The 23,366-nt window shown below is 42.5% G+C and overlaps 1 long non-coding RNA gene across 1 annotated transcript; it reads right to left on the bottom strand.

Moving 5' to 3' along the window:
* Positions 1-781: 781 nt before the first annotated feature.
* Positions 782-9,602, bottom strand: LOC128792354 (uncharacterized). Its single transcript, XR_008432378.1, has 4 exons — positions 9,477-9,602; positions 4,952-5,066; positions 3,167-3,278; positions 782-857 (listed from the first exon to the last, which is right to left on the bottom strand). It is a non-coding gene; the product is annotated as an uncharacterized LOC128792354 (long non-coding RNA).
* Between the last annotated feature and the right edge of the window lie 13,764 nt (positions 9,603-23,366).

The following is a 23,366-nucleotide window of genomic DNA, read 5'->3' as shown; positions in this document are numbered from 1 at the left end:
AGTAGAGAAATGAAGCTTTCATCATTTCTTTTCTGTGTTTCAGGTCACCATTTCTTATTTCACTTTTGGGGTGCAGGAAGAATTGATCTATTGTCCTCCATCTGTTGTCAGACTCCTGCAATTAATCTGAGGAGATACTTGTGAAAGTGCTGCAGGTTGACTAAATCTCTTGATGTCAGGGAACCTCTGCACATTTTATAAGCAATGTTACATTGACATAAAATACATATCACATGCAGCATGCAGTGGCTGACTTGCAGAGATTGTGCCGACTGTGTGTCTTTATGCTTGAATTTGCTCTTGCATTTTGGTAGCATGTAGACAGCTCTATTTGCTGCTTTGAAAGGGTTGAGCTGGGATTTCAGACTTCTTCTGAAGTGCTCCACAGAACTGACTTCAGGTATTTCTTTAACCAAGAATTTCTGTAGTGTTCAGATGCTTCCAGCAAATGTTCAAAGCTTTCCTACACACCAGTCACAAACATTGTGTTGTCAGCATAAAGACGGGTTTTAGTCACCAAAGAGCACGCTGTGAGTGCTGTGTTCTGAGGCACAGCCTCTGCTTCCACGGTTGTGCCATTCATCTGCACAAGGGAAAACACGCAGTTGGTCGCTGCCTCTGGTCCTCGCGACAGTCTCACAAGGTGGGGAAATAGATCAGGTGTATCAGACTGTTATTGTTCCTGGCTGTATTTGTATTTGTTATGGACTATAAACCCTGATGATCCCATGAAGGGTTGTGACCATGAATCCCAATTGGCTGAGCAGTGCTATTTCATGGAGGGACAAGTCCGGCAGTAATGAATTCAGTCAACATAATGATTTTGGTTTCACTGCACTGCTCTGCTTCCTGGGAATCTGCAGAAGATGAGTGACTGTGTCACAATCATAAATTCAGACACACACAGTGCTGCATCTTCTTATAGAGCTTTAAGTCCCTGTGAAATGTCAGACTAATAAATATGATGATCGTATTTGCTATTTGGCAAAAGTATTAATTAACCCGGAAAAGTTAATAAAAATATATTCCCCAAAATTATGCAGCAGAGAAAATATTTTTTCTTATTCATGGTTATATGAATGCAAAATGCCATGGGTTCTTCATCTTTAATACCTAAGGGATTTTTAAGCATATTGCTTCCATAAAACTTGGTTCATCAGTACAGTACACAGCCCAGATATGCATATTTAATTACTCTGAAGTAATTTACTTGTACAGATGGTGGCATTAGAAGGTCTTACTTCAATTTAAATTACTTCTATTTGAAAAATAATGTTATTTTGCTATGAATCTTGAGTGAAGAATTCACTCTTATTACAGATGAATAATACTTTTCAATTGTAATTAATCTGTGACTAATCTAATACTGCCCAGATAAATATTTTCTCTCCAGTTTTACAAATCAAAGCATCCTCTTTCCAGAAGGTTGATCTAGTTGTATTTTATATCCAAACCTGCAGATTTGGGAGGGGACCCCAGTCTGCTCTTGGGGCACGTGAATTAAGAGCTACAGGAGAGTTTGTTGAACATCCCTGAGACTTCCCAAGGCAGAGATGTTACAAAATTGTTTGCATCTTTCTGCAAGATTAAGCAGGGATTAAAGCAAAAGGATGCACTTCAGGAAAATACCTACCAGGCAGAAGATTTCAGGAAAACAGTGACTCAATGTGCATGTGTGGACTTTGGGAGAAGCTTTAATGGGCAAGGATACAAAACATTCTGGGCCATGAGCCCTCCCAGCAGTGCAGGTAGCAGGGCCATGGGGCTTGTCCACCCCTTTGCCATTACTGTACCCCCCTGCACCACCCAAATAGCAGCAATTCCCTGGAGCAGGCAGGTAGCAGAGGCAGGGAAAGCTAGCAGCATATTGCATTACCTCTTACATGCTTCCTGGGAAAATATGTCTGCTCCTTCAAGTGAGATTGTTTTCTTGAACAGCTCTGTAAAAGGTCTACTTGTGTTAGGCTTTCTTCAGTGAACCCCATCTCTATTCAAGCAGAGGCTCTCTCGAAAGGGGCTAATGTGGTTGCTATGGTTAGCATTCATGTTTTATTGAAGACTAAATGGCCAGAACCCACATAAAGGGCTCCCAAGTGGCCCTAAAATGTGCTCTGCCTTTCCTTTCTGCCATCTCTCTTCAGGACAAAACAATTTTTTGACAGTTGATCTGATTTTGCAGGCTTGTCCAGAATAGGCATATTTGTCCCTTCTATCTATGTAACTTTAACACTGTGATCTGGATTTAATACAGTTTCAAACCCTGTGGACCTGCTTCATAGAGCTGGAAAGCACCTGAATTTCCCAGAGAGTTTTGGGGGAACTGGAGGTGATGGGTGAGCTGAGCCACAGTAAGACTGACAGAACCACATGTTTTTGTCACTCTAAAATTAGGAGGGGGTAAGAGTGGGGGGAAAGAAGGGGAAATGTCATAATCTTGACCAACAATGCTGTACAACCCAAGCTGGACTACACAGCCTAGAGTGCAGAGGTTTTGCCCAGGTAGGACAACCAGGGTGACAGAAGAGAGAAAAGGAACAGGACACATCTCTCCATGAATAAATCTGCTCCTGCTTTAGCAAAGGAGCTGTGGTGCTCTCTGTCTGGCATTCAACTTGCTGACTGCTTTTCTTTTTAATTATCCTAATTAGGAAAAAACTTTACCTCCTTTGGCTTTCATATATTTACACTTACACAGAATTTCCCATAGCATCTTTTTCCCAGGAAATCTAAGCACATTCGCTGTCACTGAGTTTAAAAAGCATCAAGGTCACATCTTTTCCATTTTGAATTTTTGTTTTTTCAAACCGTCTGTGGTTGCTGCATCTCAAGCAGATACCCAGCTTCACATTGTCCTACCCACTGCTTCAGACTCCAGCAGCTTGGGCTGCACCAAGCTGTGCCCACAGACTTGTACCCTTGCATTCCTGTGTAAGAAATGATTGGAGCAGGGAAATGCTCCTGGGCTTCTCGTCCCCAACCCTTCAGCAATGCTTTGCTCCAAGGGATTTCTCACCAAGTGTTCTCTCTTCAGGGGAATGGGATTCCTACTTGTCCTCACCCCTTCCTAGTCAGGGTGACCCCACAGACTCCCAGCATGACTGCCATCCCACTAGTCCAGCCACGCTGGCTGTAACCCTTCAAAGACCCCAGCAGCCATGTGCCAAACCTCAGCAGTGGGTCCGGGTGTGCCTGGTTAGCAGGTGGTGCTGAACAAGCTGAGGAGGTCAAGGATAGCCTGTGTCTATAGCTGGAGGGAGCAGAGGTTGCAAGTAATAGTCCTGTAGAAGTATAGGAATAAGAGAAGGTGAGTCAGGAATTTGGAGAAGATGGGGAGTAAATAGATGCAAACTGTAGGATGGCTATGGCTGAGCCGATCTCAATTACAGTATTTCTCAGTTTAAGTATGCCATTTTAAAGCACAGAAATTCAAGGCTCCAGTTTGTATTTTATGACACAGAGCCAAAAGCCCAAAACAGAAGAAGCATCTTAACAGTTCTGTTCCTTATTTTCATACAAATTCACACACTTGTAGTCATACGCATATAAAGTCAGCCTTAAACACAAGATCCATGGTAGGTTTTTCAACAAAATAATCCTTTAGACACTGATAAATCAAGCAACAATGACACTGGGATATCATAGCATCACTAAAAATGTCACCACAGTTAACAAGCCTGCTTGCTTCAACAAAAAATATTGGTGAATAATCATCCGTCAGTTAGCAACGCTAAAAAAAATACATGCCTGGTGTTCCTTGCCTAAAAATGATGGGAGTGGAAACATTGTTTTCTTGCCAGGTTATTTTCATTTCAGGAAGAGAAATAACCAGGGGAAACATGGAGAGAAGAATAAATAACAAGAAGCAGTATGAGGGGAAGAAATCCTTCATAATTATGCCATTGCCTCTGCCTTTCTCACTATCAGATTCCTCCCTGTACCATACTGTGCCAAACCACTCACACGCTGGGCATCCTCCAGATGAATCAACACAGTGGCACACGCTTCGAGCGCACATCAGAGGCACACAGGAGGTGTTTGATATTGTATTTATGAACAAATCGGAGACAAGAGCTTACCAGGGGTTTTTTTTTGGAAGAGGAGGAGTAAAGAAAATAAGATTCTATGCCAGCTTGGGAGGCAAAACATCTCATTATCTTTTTAAAATTTGTATTAACCACAGACTCTGTTCTGCTTCATCCTCTAAGTGGTAAATTAAAACAGCACACATGCAATCTGTAGATTTGCTCCTTTACCCTTCACTCAGAAAATGTAATATGAAAGACTGTCTGCACTAATCTAGGCTCCTGCATCTGTCCTGATGCTGCACACTGGGGCAGAGGGGCTGAACTGAGGCACTGTGCTGCCTGCAGCACATGGAGGGAGCCCCAGGTGCCACTGGGCAAGAATGGCCAAGCACCATCATCCCAGCCAAGCACAGAACTCCTTCCCAATATGGGAAAAACTCAGTTTTGGGTAAGCTTACTATAGCAATTTCTTACTTTACTTTGCAAATAAAAAACAACTGATTATATCCACAAGCCAGCAGGTATGACTACAAGCTATAACCTCCTAGTTGCCTGGCAACTTCCCTGAAACCAACCCACAAAGATTTCAATATTGTTCAAAAGCATTGGTGATGAAACACAAAACCTTTTTCCAAACTATGCTGATGAAACCTTAACAGCTCTTAAGATAAGTTTTCTCACCAATAAACATCCGCTCAACAGGAGGTCACAGAAAAAGGACTTCTAGAGCCCAGCATCACAAGCTGACAAAAAGAGAGAGCTCAAAGGCTCAAGTTCTAGGCCAAAGAACAGAATTCATCTATTCATGTTCATCATCAGAATTCATCTAGGCATGTTCAGCCTCTTCTATCAAACATTATCAGCACAATTGTGTTCTGCTGGTGAAAGAGGATGTCAGGCCAAAAACTTGATTGTTGATCCCTTACCTTTTAAGAAGCAGAAGTAATCTCCATTCATAGATAGGGCCTTGCACCCAGCTTCCTTCTGTCTGCAAAGTCTCCCCTGTAAACACTCTTTTTCCCCTCTTTTATTTTTCCTCATCTAAAATAGAAAAAACAGATATGGCAATCATTAATCAATCAAATAATAAACTTCATATCAGCTGAGGGAGAGGACAGAAGCTGAGGAGAGGCAGACAAGACACTCCAGCAAATCTCCAGTGGAATGAGACTTTTCTGCAACTGAACTGTAGCTCATACAAGTTCTTCATAAAGAATGAAAATTGTCATGTTTCAAATACTCCACTGGTAAAAGAGTTTGATCAACAAGTCATCAGGCACATAAAACATGAATATTTGCACATATGTTGCCATGTGTATCAGTGACAGAAGTTTTTATGCTAAGATGAGTGTGTGGGAGAGCTCCAGAGGTGGAATGAACACCTCCAGCTTGCCCTTTGTGCCTCTTGTTTCCCAGCCTACACCCTTGCAGCAACTGAGAGCTTGAAACAAAACCAGAGCCTCCTGCTAGGGTAAAGAGTGAAATGCAAACACTCTCCTATGCCAGACTCTGAAGAACATGACTAATACACACTTTCCTTACATGAAAACATTTCCCAGTGCCCCAAATACATATTTTCCCAAGTAAAGGCTGACATTAGACTTCAGAGGTTGGCTGTGTGTTTTAGGGGATTTAAGGCCTGGGTGGACTTAAACATGGACAGTGAAACAAAACTGACTTCCCAAATCAGACCACTGGTTGAGTGGGACACATCCTTTAGAAAAACACAAAGTTTTGATAGGCATTCCACAAGTCCTAAAAGGCATCCTCTTCTGTGCCTAACTACCTTCACTCTCAAAAACATGTGATGTACTCAAGTTGTAATTTTCCTGATTTTAACCTCAATTATTTGAGGGGTTTATATGCATTTTTGCTTCATTCTCAGCCATGTTACAAGTATTCAGGTAGTGGGCATATTAACTACATTTAGGTATTTATGCATCCACTTCCTTGCTGTTAGCTTATCATATTTTTTACTGTAGATTCAAGTATGTTCTACCTATGTCCTCACAGGAAAAATATGCTTTTATTTTTGAGGGCTGGGGGGAGTGGGGCAGGTGCGTGGGCTTAGTTAAAAAACTCACTCAAACTCCAACACTGTCAGTGATATGAAAACAAATCGTTATATAAAAGATGTTTTCCCCCTTGTGTTTCTCAAATTATTAAAAACGCTTACAGCAAGAGAAGGATGCAAATTTCAGGAGGAGTAAATGGCTGTGGTTCAGGTAATGGATGTGTTTGGGTATGTGTGCAGGGGGGCACCTGGGGGTGTATTTGCCTTGTTTGTGTACACATGGACTTTTTCAATGTCATAGTATTATGGGCAAACTGTCCAAGCCCTAAACAAACTTTGAAAGCTCAAAATGCAGTAAATTATGGGGTTTGTAAAAACAGAAAACAAGATTGATTTTATATTTGAATTGAGTGCTCTTCCCCAAAACAAGTGTTCACTAAAAAAAAAATCACCTGATGTTTCTAGATTATTTATATAGGCACCTTTATCTATATTACAGATGCCCATATAAAAAATGAGCTATTATTTTTAGGTCTTATAAATATATACATTAAATCATGAATCACACATAGGTCTGTATGCAGCATGTCTCTGTGGCAGTCACTATTTTTCTTGTACAAAATGTCTGTAAGATGCCTAGCTGGAGACTGCTTTTGCTGGCTAAAAAATAATCACTTGCAGAAAGCTCAAACTTCTGTCAACTGTATGAAATGAGAAGGCAGAAGGCTATGCCCCTCAGTATTTTTACTACACGGATCAGGAAAACAAATTTCAAGAATTAATGGTGCAAATTTTTAAATATGCCAGAGCATGGCAATTCTAAGCGCGGCTACAAGTTACAGCAAGGGAAAGGTGTTGCTTTCAGATTTGGAAATGCCTGCTCCAGTCTAACCTCTTTGTCAACATGTTTGCAGTTTTGCAACATCCATTTCTAAGTGAATTACCTTATGAAGGAAACCAAAAGGCAGAAAACTAAAGAAATAGGGGTCAAATTCCTTCTGTGAGATCTACCTTGTAAAATTATCCAGAATGTAATAATACCATGTTATTGACTTAAGCACAGTTCCCTGTGACATGCTGCAGCTGACCTGTAATTTTTATCCTACATGTTGCCAGCACTATTAAAATGACACTTGTGAATGTAAATTAAGCTCACAAAGGGGACAGATTGTATGATTCTGGTTTCTCTCAGATGCCTGTAGGCTATCACAGGTTCCATATGTGAAGTAATTATGTTCACTGAAGGAAAGAATAAATGCTGTCAAATTGTGTACTGAGAGAGAAAGCAGCTATTATATTGCAGTAGTCACTGGAGCATTGCCTTAGAAAGTGAAAAGATGTATAAGAAAATAATAAAAAAGAAAAACTGGAGCAGAGCTATATTAAATATAACCTTTAAATTAGTATCTGCTTTTGAATACATATTACACAAAGCTAATATTTCACAAATAAAAGCATTTTACCTTTTAAATCACATTTTCTTTCTCACATCTAGAGGGCACAGGGCAGAATATTTATTGAAGGGGTAAAGAACAGGTGGAGCATCTTTCAGCTTTCTGTGTTTCCTCAGGAAGAAGAGCCCTCCAAGGCGCCAGAGATGCTGTCCCCACCTCCTTCCCCACCACAAACCTCCTCCTGTAGGAGCTGTGCAGCAGCCAGCCTTCCTCCCCAGCAGGCAGACACGTCCCACCCCAGCCCTGCCTTCCCACCCCATCCATCTCTTATGGCCAGCTCCAAACCTCCGCCTGCCACAGGCCCCCAGCCAGGGCACGAAGGCAGGGCAGGAGCACTTCTGAAGACACCCTGCTCTGCAGCACGAAACCTTGGCTGCAGCAGGCTTGGAGAAGGTGAGGCTATGGAAGCCAACATAGCTGGTAAAAGGGAAGGCAACACTTCCATCACCTCCACAGCTGCAGTGTGGCCCTGCTCTCCTGTGCCTGGGGGAGGTGAGCCTATATTTAGATCAGTGAGGTCATCAGTGAACCAGCACAAGAGGGGAGAGAATACTAAACTGGGAAGATAGCCTTTTAAAGCCTTTCACTTAGAGAGAACCAAGGACACCAGAAACAGGGAAAACTAAGTGCTTGTGTGGGTTTGGATTTTCATCCAGAAATGAAACAAGGAAAGAAAGGAAGTTAGGATGCTCTGAAAACAAAACAAACAGGAAGGCACATTTTCTTACAGGGGTATAACTATGGATGTAGAGGTCATGAAGGAGCCCAGAACAGTGAAAAACAGGAGACTGAATGCTCCCCTATGCTTTTACTGTTTACTAGAGTAGCATCACAAAGTTTGGCACTCTGGAGCTTCCCACGGCAATGGAAAGGGGATATTTCTGCAGTGTCCCACCAGTGCTAACTCTGGATCTCTGCAGCCTCAAGCCTAATGGCGTGTAAAAAGTAACCGAGGGCGAATAACTTCCCAACAGAGCTGCCCTCCACCCTGCCCAGCCTGTGCTGTTGTTACCTGCATGACTGTCACTAATCTGGCTGCCTTAACAGCAGCCTGTGCTCAGGCTAGAATTGGCTGCTGTGCAGTGCTGAGAGGAGCAGAGCTGGCTGGAGATGGCACAGCACAGGCATTAGCAACTCAAGCACTCAGTGTCCTGTGTGGCCCAGAGAGTGGCCGGGCTGTGTTCACCTGATACTCAAAAGCTGCTATGTCCAGGAGACCAAACCTTTCAGACTGCTCTCTGATGTGAAGGCAGCTCTTGGGGAAGCAAGGCATCTGATGGAGCAGAGGAGATGCCTGGAAGCTCTCAAGTCCTCCTCCCTCTCCCAAAGCCACAATCAGCTCCTGGACAAGATTGTATGAAAGCAGTCACTCTAGGTCTACAGGGTCTTCTTTCAAGCAGGTGATTTTCCTGGTTGTCACCATGAGGCAATTTGGGTAATTAACTTGTATCCAAGGACCTGTCCTGATTCTGGAAAAACATTTTACAGGCAAAGTGGTGATCTGCCCTGACCAACAACCCTGGAGTCCCTGGTCATGGGTTCACTACCCATCAAATCCTCATGTTCACATGAGCAGTAAAAAGACATTAGGTAACAGCATGGGTTTGTCTCATCAAAGCCACAGCTTGCAGCAAACCATTCTGTTTGTACAACATCACATCTCTGCTTCTGGGAAATTAGAAACTGTGGCACTTTTTTTTTTTTGAGGTTTCTTAGGATAAAAAAATCTGACACTCAGCTTTTGCAGTCTCTCCATGGAAGCCCTTTTACCAACTGCATATTGCATTTAGTAGAGCTGTTCAGCACAGAGAAATACTCTGAACTGAACATTGTGCAATCATCCTTGGCTGTTTCTGGGCACACACATCTTCATTACTGCAGGAAAGGGCTGCCAGGCTGCCCCATGCACTGCCACCATCAGACACAGCACGGTTCACATGTCTTTACCTAAACTCTCTCTATATGTTAAAATATGAGGCTTACCTCTTAGGATGTAGGGACCAGGGCCTGGCACATCCTGTCGCTGCTCATCCTCTGCATGCCCAGAAGCAGCCAGCCCCAGCCCTGCTCTGTGTTCACCTTGACTGAAAGGGCTCCCAAATCACTTGGGTTTCTCTACCTCCAGCACTGTGAAGAAAAATAATAATATTTTGGTCATTGCTTTTCTACTTCTGTTTCACTTCCTGGCCAGCTACCCCACTCATACCAACATCTCCTCTGCAGCACCAAACCCTGGCAGCAACTTCCCCTCGGGGATCCTCAGCAAAACCAGCTAACTGCCTCTTTGTTCAGGCCATCTTGGTAACAAAAGGGCTGCGAGCACAGCCCAGAGAAGAGTCCAGATGCAGATATCAACACAGAGCAAACTCTTCCATCCCATGCACCAGACCCGCCTCACAGCTCACTACTGTGAGTAGTGATTAAGAGACAAGAGGAGACCTACCCAAGCAGAGCACAGCTTGAGGAAGCCCCCAGCCATACCCCCAGGACAGTCACCTCATGGCATGTAGGGGCACAGAGCCCAGTGCCCGCCCCGTGCTGCCAGCCTGCAGCACAGCCCCCCAAGCCCCCAGCCCTGGGAGACACGCACCCTGCGACAGAAACCCTCCCCGGAGAGTTTTCTGGAAAGGGGGTGCTCGTGCACAAATGAACCGTCTCATTGTGAAGCCTATTAACACCAGTTGGTCACGGCTGGGTGGGCAGTGCAATGGGCAGACAGCCTGCCTGCTTCCAATTAAACACAGTAGCAGTCACACAACACACTACTGCAACTTCTTCTTGAATAAAAACCCCTTTGAAATCAACTACCATTTCCTAAGCAGCTAAAAACTATTAAACAACTGTTTGCAGGGTAGCTCATGTCATACGTGGGAGGCTGAAATGTAATGTAGAAATGAGAGGGTTTTTTCTGGTTGGCAGCACTGACAGCAACTAAAATGTATGACTCTTTCAGATGCAGCGTGGCAGAAGCAGGGTGAGGATCATCCAGTGCTATTCACTAGAGAAATTGTTACATATAAAGAGAAGGCAGAATCAAGGATCTCAGGATCGTGGCAGGAAGGAGGGGCAGGGAGGAAAAAAAGGAAAGATGTGGTTTGCTTTTGCAGTTTTAATAAGGATTTGTGGAGTAATGTTGTGTAAAGGTAATACAGCTGGATCTTTAATAATAATAACTAGAACCAACTCTCCATGTTAACTGACCTTTAAATATTATTGTCCCTTTCAGTTTACCAAAAAGACATTTACTTCATGGAAGATGTTACTCAACTCTATATAAAGATCCAATAGGCTAAAATATGCTAAACTGACATTTAGAATTATCTCATAACACTTTTTTATAATAACTCGTATTCTCCCCATGTGACTTGAATGTGAGGGTTTGGGTTTTTTTTCTTCCAAAGTATTTTGAAACCATTTCAAATAATAGGCAGATATTGCCTAGACATTCAGGCTATCTGTAATGATATTAGGACCTTTCTCAATAGCTGAGTAATTACTTCCTTATTACACTCAAGGCAAGTTGAAATCATATGCACTGCTCAAGATTTAAACCTCCATCACACAGGTAAAGGAAGCATTCAGACTGACATTTTACATGTGTAACTGCCTTTCCTATAGTAATGAAAGCATCTATGGTATATTGCCCTGATAATCTCTGAAATCCGGACAACTGGCAGCACCAGAAAAAAACCCCCACACGTTACTTGGCGGGGGAAAGGCAGTGGGACTCAAGTAAAGGTAGATGTATTAATTCTGCCTATGTTGCAACCATTTCCCAGGGCCCATTTCAGACACAGCTGTGCCCAAGTTGCCACTGCTTAGGGCAGCAGCGTGTCTTGGTGTGCTGGAGCCCTGGCTGCTGCCCCAGGGGTTGTGTGTGCAGCCTTGTGCCCTGACACCCCACTTGCTGCCCCAGACCCCCAGCAGACACAGCAACTCAGCACTCCTCCCTTTCCAGCTCTTTGCAGAGCCAATTTTCCTACACTGGTGAGACAGTTCTGGCCTCCAGGTCCTCCATCCCCTGCCACATACTCCAAGCACACCTCCAAATGTATTTGGCATCATAAACCATGCTTGAGAAAACAAGAAACAAACATTTCTCATTCCTTCTTGCTCCTGTCATGCATAAGAGGAAGCAGTTCAAGTTCTGACACCCTTAAAATGGACAGAGAGCAGGAGTCACACAGCAACAATGAAGACATAAGCCATCCTTGATTTTTTTAAATTCTGCATTTTCTTACCCTGCATTTTCCACTCTTTGGACCTTCCTCCCCTGGCTACCACACGTTACAGCTCAGCTACCTTGGGATCTGTGGGAGATGGGTCCTTTTCCCCAGACATCCTTCAGTGCCGAGAGGAGGGAAAATCAGCAGATTACCAATGTGCCAAGAATGTGCGAAAGTAAAGACATGGTAAAGTAACACATGATAGTAAACATCATCCAGCAATCCACTTTGGCATTCATGGTTATGGTATTTCATAATGCAAGAGGAAAGACTGGTCATAAATGTGACAAAAGACTGCTAGATGATTAAAAGGAACACATACACAATCAGCAAAGAACTGAAATGAAAGCTACAAAGAAAACCAATGTCTTATGAGAATTTTAGTATTCTGTGATTTCAGCAAAAGAAGTAAAGATAGAGAGAAATTATGTCATAAGTGGAAGAAGGCTAATGTCATAAACAAAATCTGTAGTATTTTCTAAAAACACATTCTAGATACATAGATACAATGTTCACAGGATGTGTTTTGGTGAGCTCTTCCTTAATTCACAATACTTTTAGCATTAATAATTAAAGGAGACAAACCTAATTTTTTCTTTGATACTGCAGCTCATTTCAATTGAGCTAGCAGCAAAGTACATGCAAAATCTAAACAGAAGACTTCAATAAAATGCTTGAGACAATCATAGTATATCTAGCTCATGTAGGGTTCCACTGTGGAAACGTATTATTTATCAGTTTTGCATCTTCCAATGAATTTTAAAAAGAGTATTATCTCTTTTCTTATTTCAATATTTGTTTAGTGAGTCCTGGTAAATTCTAGGTCAGATATTTTGCACTAAACAACAACAACTAATTATCTTAGAAATCCACAGTGATAAGAAAACTGCACAGTAAATATGTCATAACCAGGCAACAGCAGAAGGTAAGTTTTTATTTCATTTGCTGTGGATTGCACAAGTTGGTAAATGTTTTCTGGCAGGTGTCCTTCAAATTCCAAAAATAATGCATCCATTTTATGGCATTATCTCAATTTCTATTATATTTGTTGATATCTTTGCAGTGAAACCATATTGTTATTAAGGTTATCATTATAATAGAAAATTGTATTGGCTTTTAAAAGCCTGTTCTATTTTATGTGTATATAAATAGGAACATTATGATCACGCATGATTCCCATTTGTCCTTGCTATACTCTTGACATTGCTGTAAATGGAAGCAGAGCACAAAGCCCTTACCAGGGCTTAAGATATTGCCCCTTTGATTGGCTGCACAGAAACCAGTTTTGCTTTTGTCATGCAAAATCTGACCCTGATGGTTATATACTCCACAAGGTACAAACACTATGTTCTCTTTACCTTTGACCACCAAGGTGGTTCTCTGTGCATCTGTATTTGTACAGCGTGGCAACAGCAAAGCACCCAACATGTGCCAGAGGAGTGATTTTTGAGGATTTTGAAGTGTCTAAGAGCAGTGAGGTGCCCAGTCCCAGGTGCACAGTGGGGAAAGCGAGGCATGCTGTCACCTCCAGCGGGCTCCTGAAGGCATGTGTGACCCCCAAGGCTCTCCAAGCATGCAAGCTGTGCTATGATTTCTGGAAGTGCAATGCAGAAACCCACTGTGGGCACTGATGTGCCTCTCCAGCAGCAGGAGTATCCTGGATTTCCACCCTTAAAGACAATCCAGCCTAGATTTCTACCCGTGCTCAAGAGCAACAGGCCAGGCTGAAGATGGGTGCACGGACCAAGCCAGGGCTGGGCAAGGGAGGCCAGACGTGGTGGAGTAAGAGTGACTACACCCTGAAACAGAGATAAGGCACTTAGGCAGGATGAAAAATCTTCAAAAATCATAAGCAAGGTGTTTCATTAATGAAAGTAATTAATGCCGTGACTGCTGAGAAATCAGACAAGTTCAGATGGTTTCCTGTCACCTGATGACCAGCTAATGGCTGTGAATATTGAGAGCATTTTTTTTTTTCCCCCAGATAAGATGCAATTTAATTGCAGCATCTTGAAATGTTTCACAGAGTGCAGTTGTGTCTCCTCCTTGCTGACACAACACCCAGTAGTTCAGGGAACACTAGGGCATGTGATTACAGGGCAGATCCCAGTCAGATACACCATATAATTAGGGCTGATGTATGGTGTGCTATGCTCTGAGAAAACCAAGAGTCTGGTCTAAAAAGTTCTCTGAATTGGGGTAATTACAATATTAATCACAATCCATTGAACTAAAATGGAATTAAATACAAATTTTACGTTTATATAGTAAATGCTGAATAACAATAAGTTAGCAACAGCATTTTGGTCTGGTTTAACTGCCTAACATCTGGAGAACATTATTACGGAGTCATCAGCCATTTGGCCAGTGCCCAATATGAAAGCAGTTTTACCCTTTTTTCTCTAAACATCAACACAACCTCACCAGAACACACAAACTTCTCTTTTCTCAAAATAGTCTCTTAAATAATTCCAATATTGTAGAATTTAGATAGGATAAGCCACTTGTTTCTGTTTAGAAAGCAAACAAAATTGGATCAAAATAAGAGAGCAATTTTAAATATCTAATTTAAGCAAAGATCGTGCTGCTTATGAGAGCCTGTGGTAAAGGCAGTTGTTCCAGCTATTTAAACAATACGATTACATGGCATTTCACAGGATGGAAGAGACAGATTACCAGAAAGTTGATAGCTGTGCGCCCTTGTTCCTATATAAATATGTACACATAACATATCACTCGTTACTACCAAATTTATATGAAGTATAATTTGGTCTTTATTACAGTTGCTGAGCTTGAAAAGAACCTCTTTACTTATGAAGAATCCTTTTTTTTTCTCCGTAGTAATGAAAAAACACAGTTGTCAGCACAATATCCTGACATTCAGGATGCCAGCCTGTCTATACCAGAGTCAGATGTGAAAATAAATAGATATTAAACTGTCAGTCAATGAAATTACAAAGTCAAGAGCAGCTCTAGCTGCGATTCTGTGCGTTCTGTTTGATGGACACAGGTGTTTAAGTGTTATGAAATCCAGCAGAGCCTCAGAGTGAATAATGCACCTTCCAGCAGTTCTGTCCTAGCCAAAAGAGCTGCAGTGAGCTCCCCTCTCACCTTGAGGCCGCTAAGCAGTCAATGTACCCTAAGAAAGGGGACAGAAAGGCCTTCCAGGTTTATCAGAGCTAAAGCCCAAGAACTCTTACAGTCTGTGTTGCAGCATACATTGAGCAATTGCAGCTACACTTCTCTCAAACTGTGAAGGTTAGTCCCACTGGCTTTGCATACAAATCTAAGGCAGATGCCCAAAATCCACATCATTTATTTATTATTCATAAGGCACTTAAAGTCAATCATCTGTCACTAATAAACATTAACACTATTAAAAATTAATGATCATCCTACAGCATGCTGAGACAGATTCTTCCTTCTGTTTGATGAGTATTGGAGCAAAGTACATTGCTTTCATTTACTGACTCTGAAAGTGTTTATGCTTTGTGTAATGCTGCTGCTTCAGCTGCTCCTCTGAACACCAGTGACCCCTTTTCTTGGAATGCCAAAAAATTATCAGTCTCATGAGAGAAGCTTGAAATGATGGTTTTAGCTACAAATATGTATTTGCAGGGAAGAAAAATAAATCATGGATTCAAGGTTATCACACATAGCACAAGCCTTTGTGATGACAGGGATTTTTGTCTCCCTTTCCACTTTCTGCTGAACAGTAAGGTGTCTGTGATGGGGGACACGTGGCCCTGTGTTCCCCTCTGTACAGTGTTCCCCACTGTACAGGAGGGTCCTGTGCTCAGGTAATATACCACAAGTGGACAATGAGGCTGGAAATAACAGCTCTGACAAGACTACCTGAGAGTCTCACAAGCTGGAACAAGAAAAGGCTTCCTGAAGAGCAACTAAAAAAGGTAACTTCACCAAAGGTCCACACAGTGTCGCAGGGCACTTTCTTCTCTTAGTGGGTGGGAGGCAAAGCCCACTGCTAGAGATGAAGAAACAGCTTGCACCTTAACCCTCAAAAGGACATTCCCTCTAAAAGTAAAAATGATACTAAACCCTTCATCTTTTGTGTTCACATTTTCAAATATAAATCTTGGGGAATCCTTTTATGCATTGCTGTCTTCACAGGCAGAACTCATAACTCAGCACTGTTTCCTAACACATGCTCATCATGTTTTGCCCTGTTTCTTATTTTAGCAATTATTTAATTGTGGAAGTGCTGTAACTACATTATAGGCAATCACTTGATACACAGTTGATTGTGCTAAAATGCAGTTAAATAAATCTAACCAAACCTGCATTGAAGACCAGTCGAGAAGTAGAAGAGAGAAAATGCAATTGTGTGCATCAAGTCAAAGTTTCTGTGAGTTATATCAAACCTTGAAAAACAAGCTAAACTTTAGGTCTCAGTGCTACTGATATACTGGGAAAACTTGCCAAGATAGAAGATATATTAATCTTCTTCTTGCAATTTACAGTCTAATATTTCAGTGCCAAACCATTTTTCATAGAAAAACAGTGACTGTTAAGAAATAGAAAGAGCTTTGTAGAATAAAGTGACTGCAATTATGCTGGGTTTTTTTTTTCCTTTACTGATGTTTCACATGAAATAACCAATGAGGATTTGCAAAGAACAGCTATCAGAGCTAGAAATGTACTGACCAATTGGAAAAACATGATGCCACAAGACTACTCCCTCTGCTGAGGACTGAGAAGTGTTCGTATTCCATACATTTTACATTCCTGCTTGCTATTGTCATTACAAGTGACACTTTGGGCCAATTGAAAAATGCAGCCATTCAAAACTAATACTGCCTATCAGGGTGCAGGAAGTCAAGAAAAAATGAGAACTCCCTGCAGTGTCCCCAACAAGATCCAAAGAAAAGTCTTTTCAGGTACTGCAGGGCATCAGTTAGTGCCTCACACACCATTTTTACACTTGCACATCTTCCATCTTTTTCAGAGCCACACAAAGTTGGGCAGCCCCGTGAGTCTTGACTAGGGAACTGAGACCTGGTCCTGCAATCACACACACACCAATAAGCTCCACAGAACCTCTAATTTAACAGTTTTGAACAGAATTTGGATACACAGCCTTCTAAATTTCAGGCTTAAGCCTTTTCTGAACAATATATTTTAGTCATGCCACTTTGTCCTGCTGCCTGCTCTCCACTGACAGTAGACTTCATAATTTCTCTAATTTTTATCTGAGAATTCATGCACTGGCAAGACAAGTTACTCTTATAAAGAGAACTGGAATTACAGTCAAGAAGAAGATATATTAAAGCATCATTACTTAAACATAAAAATGCAATGAAACTGTTAATCTTTCCCTAAGGTGAAGGTGTTTATTGCTAAGGTTTTGCAGCACAATTACATTCAAACAGAAAAATGTTGGCTGAAAATAAAGGGGTTTTGTTTTTTTTTTTAAATCTACCTAGGAGAAATGGAAAAACACCTTGAAAGTAAGCTGCCTCATATCAAATATTTGACTAAAAGCTTTATTATCAAAAATACTAAAATTTTAAGGATAAGTTTGAGAAAGCCAGTCAGCTAAAACAAAGTGCCTTATCTTCCCTTCTTAAATATAAGCCATAGAATCATAGACTGGCTTGGGTTGGAAAGGATCTTAGAGATCATTTAGTTCCAATGCCCCTGCCATGGCCAGAGAGCCTTACACTAGACCAGGTTGCTCAAAGTCCTGTTCAACCTGGCCTTGAACACTTGTGTGGATGGGGCACCCACAGCTTCTCTGGGCAACCAGTTCCAGTGTCTCGCCAGCCTCACAGTAAAGAATTTCCTCCTGATACCTGATCTAAACCTATCTTCTTTCACTTTAAAGCAAATTCACCTTGTCCTATCACTACATGCCCTTGTAAAATACCTTGCACTGACTCTCTGCAGTGTGCAAGCTGTAATTTATAGTCACTTCTAATACAAAATCTGATTGTTTTTTACATTTTGCTGTGTAAGCTACATTTCCATAGATTTGTTGCAGTTGTCAGAACACAAACACACCACAGCCCCAAACATACACACAGGGTGGTTCATGCTGCTGCCCTGGAGCTGCTCCCCAGCCCACAGGGGACAACTGCTTGACAAAGAGCTGAACTGCCCTTCAGAGGGGGACTCCTGGTGCTGGATGAGGAGATGTGTCCCTGGGACACGCAGTCTCACAGGTTGCTCACAGGCACAGCCCCTTCGTTTCCAGCCTGCCCTCACTGTAGGGTGGCAGCCCCCCAAGCTGGGTCTCTCAGCTGTTCTGCCTGTTCTCCTCCCCTCTGTTTTCAGTCAGGTGCCTCAGATGTCACCTTCCTCCCACCTGAAAAGACACAGACCTCTTTTCCTCCCTAGACAAAGTGGTGCTACCCCCAGGGCCCATCGGGAGGCCCATCAGAGGCCATACAGGTTATAGATAGCCTCGTGTGGGCCTCTGGCACAAGGGACACAGTGAGAAACCCAGCTCATTACAGGAGCAGGAGGGAGGGCAGCCCACACTGGGCCCCAAGGAACAGCGATGCTTCAGCACCAGTATTTATAAACACAACTGAGGGCTGCTGTCTCTCTCATATGATTGCTGGACCACAAACTATAGGCCATCTGCCTGCAGACTATTATCACAATCTGTGAACAATTAGAGACAGGATAGTTCATTTCAGAAAATAGCAAAGTTAACAAAAAGGCACAGAAAAAAGCCAGAAAACAACCCAAAAGCAAGCAACAAAACAGCAGTCTGCCACTGCACATAGCCACATTTGCCGGCCCTTGAACCCCCAGCTCCTGGACCACCACATGAGCTGCCTCAGAAGAGACAATTTCCACTGCTGCTGAGGCCACGGTGGGTGCCAGCAGCAGCTCTCCTCCTGCAAACACCTGGCCCTGTTCTGTGAGACCACCATAACCCTGTCTGTGAGACCAGCTCACCACAAGCAGGAGGCATGAGAGCAGCCATAGTCCACATGGCACCATGTCCAAGTTACATGTCCCTTTTCAAACTGGCAGGTGAGCTTGTACCAGAACTTCCAGCTCTTTTGCACTCTCCTCATCCTTGTCTTGCTTACATGGCCCATGGATCTGAACCTCTCTACCTACAGCCCACCCTTTGACTTAGGCCAGATGGGAGTCAGACCAAGCAGGCTCTTGGTGCCCCTGGGATGTCCCCACTGGTCAAGCAACAGCTGCTTTCAGGAGAAACCTGCCTGGAAATGCCATATGCTTCCATTCACTGATGGTCAGGACCCACCTGATGGGAATTCTAAGTACATAATGGCCCAAGGAGAACAGGAAGCAACTGACTGCTGCTCAGGCCTGAGTTCTGCAAGGGTGAGATGAGAGGCTGCCACCTCTGCCAAGGGATAACCCCAGTTCAGCTGGTGCTGTGCTCCTGGCTGGGGCTGGGGGTCTGCACCTCTACAGACCTGATACCACTGGATTCCTGATTTCCCCAGGGATCTATGTTTCAGGTGGGGTTTGCCCAGGATGCCCCAAGAGACACTGCTAGATGGGATGGAGTAGCTGTACAGGTGCTGGGGAGGCAGCATGGGATGGCACTGCCAGGCTGAGCCAGCACAATCCAGTGGAGAAGGCTTAAAGAGCAACAAAACCCACACACATGCACAAACTCCCCATCAGTCTTCAGTGTAGTCTGAGTAATTAGTGGCTTCTTACAAGAGGAAAATGATAAAGAAAGTAAAAATCCAACTGCCTTAAAACAACAGATACTCCCAATTCATTTCTAATTTATGCATTCTTGTCATATGAAAGCCACTTGCTTAAGCTGCTTTTCTATCTATTTGCAGTCTATTCAGACACACAATGCTCAGTGGGGGTCTGTCTCCATGATTCATTGGCTCAGATTTCCTATAGAGTTTACATGATGTCTACTAAGCCCCATACAGTTTTGTATCCATTATAACCAGGGACAAGCAAGCAGGGCTCAGGAGGCTGAGCATCCATCTAAGAATAGCTTCCTGTCTTCCAGCTCTCTTCACAACAAATGAACAATGGTTACATTTTACGGGCTAGCATTGCATGGTGAGGGGAAATTAGAGGAACTTGTCTGAGTTAAATAAGGGAAGAAGCATTTAGAGTGAAGCTCCTTAAATGAGCAGGTCAATAACTAGTTTACTGAGACCAAAGCACATAGCTAATGAGAGAATAAAGAATTATTCTTGTCAAGAGAGAAAAAGATGCTGCCCTGGTTTTGTGCTAAATAATTACATTCATTATGTTTAAGACAGCCTTGCAAGTGGTCTTCTGCAGTAGTAAATTCATTAGCAAAGCTAATAGGCAAACTACTATTGGGGCAAATCTAAACGATTGCAGTAGGATGGATGGCAAAGATGGGGAAAGGTAGTATGAGAGCTAAGAGCCAAAGTTAGCTTTAAGTATAATTGAATTTTTCTTCTCATCAACTTTAAGACCTCCTTCTGGGCTTGAAACAAGGAGAGAAAAAGACGTTGAAATGAAAGGATATTCACTTGATTCAATTTGTTGCTACTTTTCCAGCTTACCAAGCTGTCTAAACTGACCTCTTGACACATGACCACAATTATAAATCCAACAAAAATTAAAACGTTAACTAAATTGGCTCAATGTTTCCGAGTGACAAAATATCTCAAATGTGTCAGGAAGCTATCTCCTCAGCAGACACACTAAAAATATAACCAGGTTTTGAATTTACCAGGAAGTTCATGAAACTTGGCTGGGCAGCAGGAAGGTTGGGCCGCCTTCTTTAATCATGCCCTGCCTAGATTGTATCACAAGAGCTTTGCAGATACAAATGCAGCACACTGAGGTGAGCCTGGTAAATATGAGAATTCAATCGAGGCAGTCTGTGGAGCCCAGCAGGACAGAGCAGGCCACTGCCGCTGCTCGGGCGGAGCCTGGCACCACCCCTGTCCGGGCAGGGCTCCGCAGCCCCAGCGCTGCCGGCTGCCTTCACCCGCAGTGCGAGGCACACAGCACTGCGGGCAGCCCCGGCCTCTGTGCTCAGTGCCGGACAGAGCTCCCTGACAAGGGAGAAGGGATTTTTTATTTTCTTTTTTAAATGTTGAAACAGTTCTTACTATATTAAAAGTGAAATTCCAAAGTGAGGTTTTTTTCTAAAAATAGCTTTACCACTAAGAAATGAAATTGTGTTATGATTGAAAAAAATACCTACTAAAAAAAAACTAGGTAAGAAATAAATATTTAAACTTTTTTCTTTCTAATTTGTAAAAGACTCATTAAACTGCCCAATTCAGGTTCATCTGGGTTGGATTCAGCTTTGCCACTCAACCAAAAAGCTGTTATACATCATATCTGTCTAGCTGTTTCAAATGGACACTCAGGGTGTTGGCTAAGGGCATCCAAAAAGTAGCATTTCAGTAACTGGATTTTAGAAAGACAGAAAAAAAGTAATTGCAATGAAGCCCATAGCTGAAAGAAAAGAGAAGGAAAAAAAATCTTCTTTGCCAAGTGGAAATGGGAATAAATGTTCTTGGCTACTGCTAGATCCTGAAAAGCCAGAATAAGCCTGAGGCTTCCCAGCAAACATAGTTCAGAAACCTCTTCAGCTGATCTCTCATTTCTTCTAGGTAGTTAAAAATTCAGGATCTAACTCTGTGAGAAATTGGAAAGACAGATACATCGTACATGTGAAGAAGGACATCCAGAGAATTCTTTGCGTACACTAAACACTGGGGAAACACCACCTTTGTCATTTCAGGGAGAGGCTGATCTCTTCCCTCCAGCCATCTCAGAGCATCCACCCCAACAGCAGGTCTGGTCTGCATGGGCTGTGACACAAAAGGCTGCTGGAGATCACAGAGCCACAACACCTCTGTGCATCACCAGAGGAAAATCTGTGTTCTTCACCCTTCTCTCACCACCTTCTTTCATGCATCCACAGCCTTCAAAAGATGCAAAAAAAAAATCTGAGATATCTAGATAGCAACAAAGCTTTCTTCTTAAAGAATTTTTAATTAATAATTTCCACAGGGAAGATGAAAACAAGAAGATAACTGTTATGAGTGTGGGAGAGGTATCAGAGAGGTGTTTTACTGAGTACAGGCTTAAGCACAGTCTGGGGAGACGGTGGTACTTTGTTCCCTCAAAGGTACTTTGTTCTCTCATACTAGAGCTGGTTTCCTCACTAGGTTTTTGACAGTTATTAAGTAATAAAAACACATTATGCAATCTTTACATTTAGAGACTCAAAACATTCAGTTTTGGTCAGAAAAGTGACTATGAAAGTGTCATCTTTTTTCTGTTCCCTGAAGTCCTTGCTCTCTTGTCAAAATATATCCATTTTGCTCACTAATGTTAATGGGAGCTCCATATGCCAGGCACAGAAGATTGGCCTCTTAAGCTTTACCTATTTGCCTGCTAATAAAGTGCACTTTTTATCCCAATAAGCAAGGGAAAGCCAGCACAGGTGCACCACAGTAATATGCATTATACTTTGCTTCATGCTGTGCTACCACTGGTGAAGCTTTATTCTCATTCCAGAACTTGTACATTTGGTGAAGGTTAGTGATGAAGTACAGCACAGGTCATAAACAACTGAGCTTCATTTTCCACAACTAGACAGAGCAGTAGGCGCTTAGGAAAAAAATTATACTAGCTTGTAAATGGAACAATTTAATATGGAAGTAACTGATGGCAAATAAACACAAAATGCCAAGGCATCTTATCTGTCACTTAGCTGTACTCTGTTCCTCACATTTCTTTAGAAATCAAATCTAGTAAACTAGAATTTATTCAATCTTACCTGAGAAATCACTTTAGAATGTGAAATATACTCCTAAGAAGGGAGAACACTGTGCTTTTTCCTGACAAAAACCTTTTCTACAGGCAGTGCATTGACAAGGTCTGAATAGCGCAGCCATGGCAAAGATTTTCCGGCCGTGTGCTGGAAACACTCTGCATTGTCATCATTTTACAAAGTAATCTGTATGGTAAAACCTTCTCAAAACAGCAGAGATTAAATGATATGAATGGCAAAACATCTCCTTGTCTTGTTTCTTCAGTTACCTCCCAAGTGCAGAGGGTCTTTCTCCAAACATGTGATGCTTTCAATATGCTCTTGACCAACTGCCTCTGTTTTAAACGATACAAACATTCTTGTTACCTACTGCAGCTGGTGGTGCTTGAACCCAGTCTCTTCTAGAAGCTAAGGCTTTATTTTCTGACTTCCTGCAGCAAAAAAAATATTCATTGCTTATGGACTCCCACTGACAGGTCAATGCAATCTCAGTGCTGCATCAGCAGCAGATTTGAGTCTTTTATGAATAGATGTGAGGCTTCACCATAGAAATCTATGTGGAGTTCTGGGAAGCACTGAGTCCTAACAAAATCATGCTGAGACTGGAGAAACAACTGAAAAGACACATTTTTACTGTGTGATTTCTGGGTAGGAGAACAGCAGTGAAGCAGTGTCCCAAGGAGGCTGCATCATCTCCACTCTTGAAGGTTCAGTAGAGCAGACCAGACAAAACACTGAGTAACTTGGTCTGACCTCAAGGCTGACCCTGTTTTCAGGAGGAGGTCAGACCTAGCTCTCCTGTAGTGCCTTCCCAGCCAAGGAAGGACTGTATGGAGTGGATAATGGGTTTCTGCTTGAGGTGGGGGGATGATTCCCCCCCAGCTTACCTCGCCTTCC

This window comes from Vidua chalybeata, chromosome 9 (genome assembly GCF_026979565.1).
Source record: "Vidua chalybeata isolate OUT-0048 chromosome 9, bVidCha1 merged haplotype, whole genome shotgun sequence".
Lineage (NCBI taxonomy): Eukaryota > Metazoa > Chordata > Aves > Passeriformes > Viduidae > Vidua > Vidua chalybeata.
Note: the sequence above shows the minus strand (reverse complement) of the source record. Positions and strands in the feature narration are given on the sequence as shown.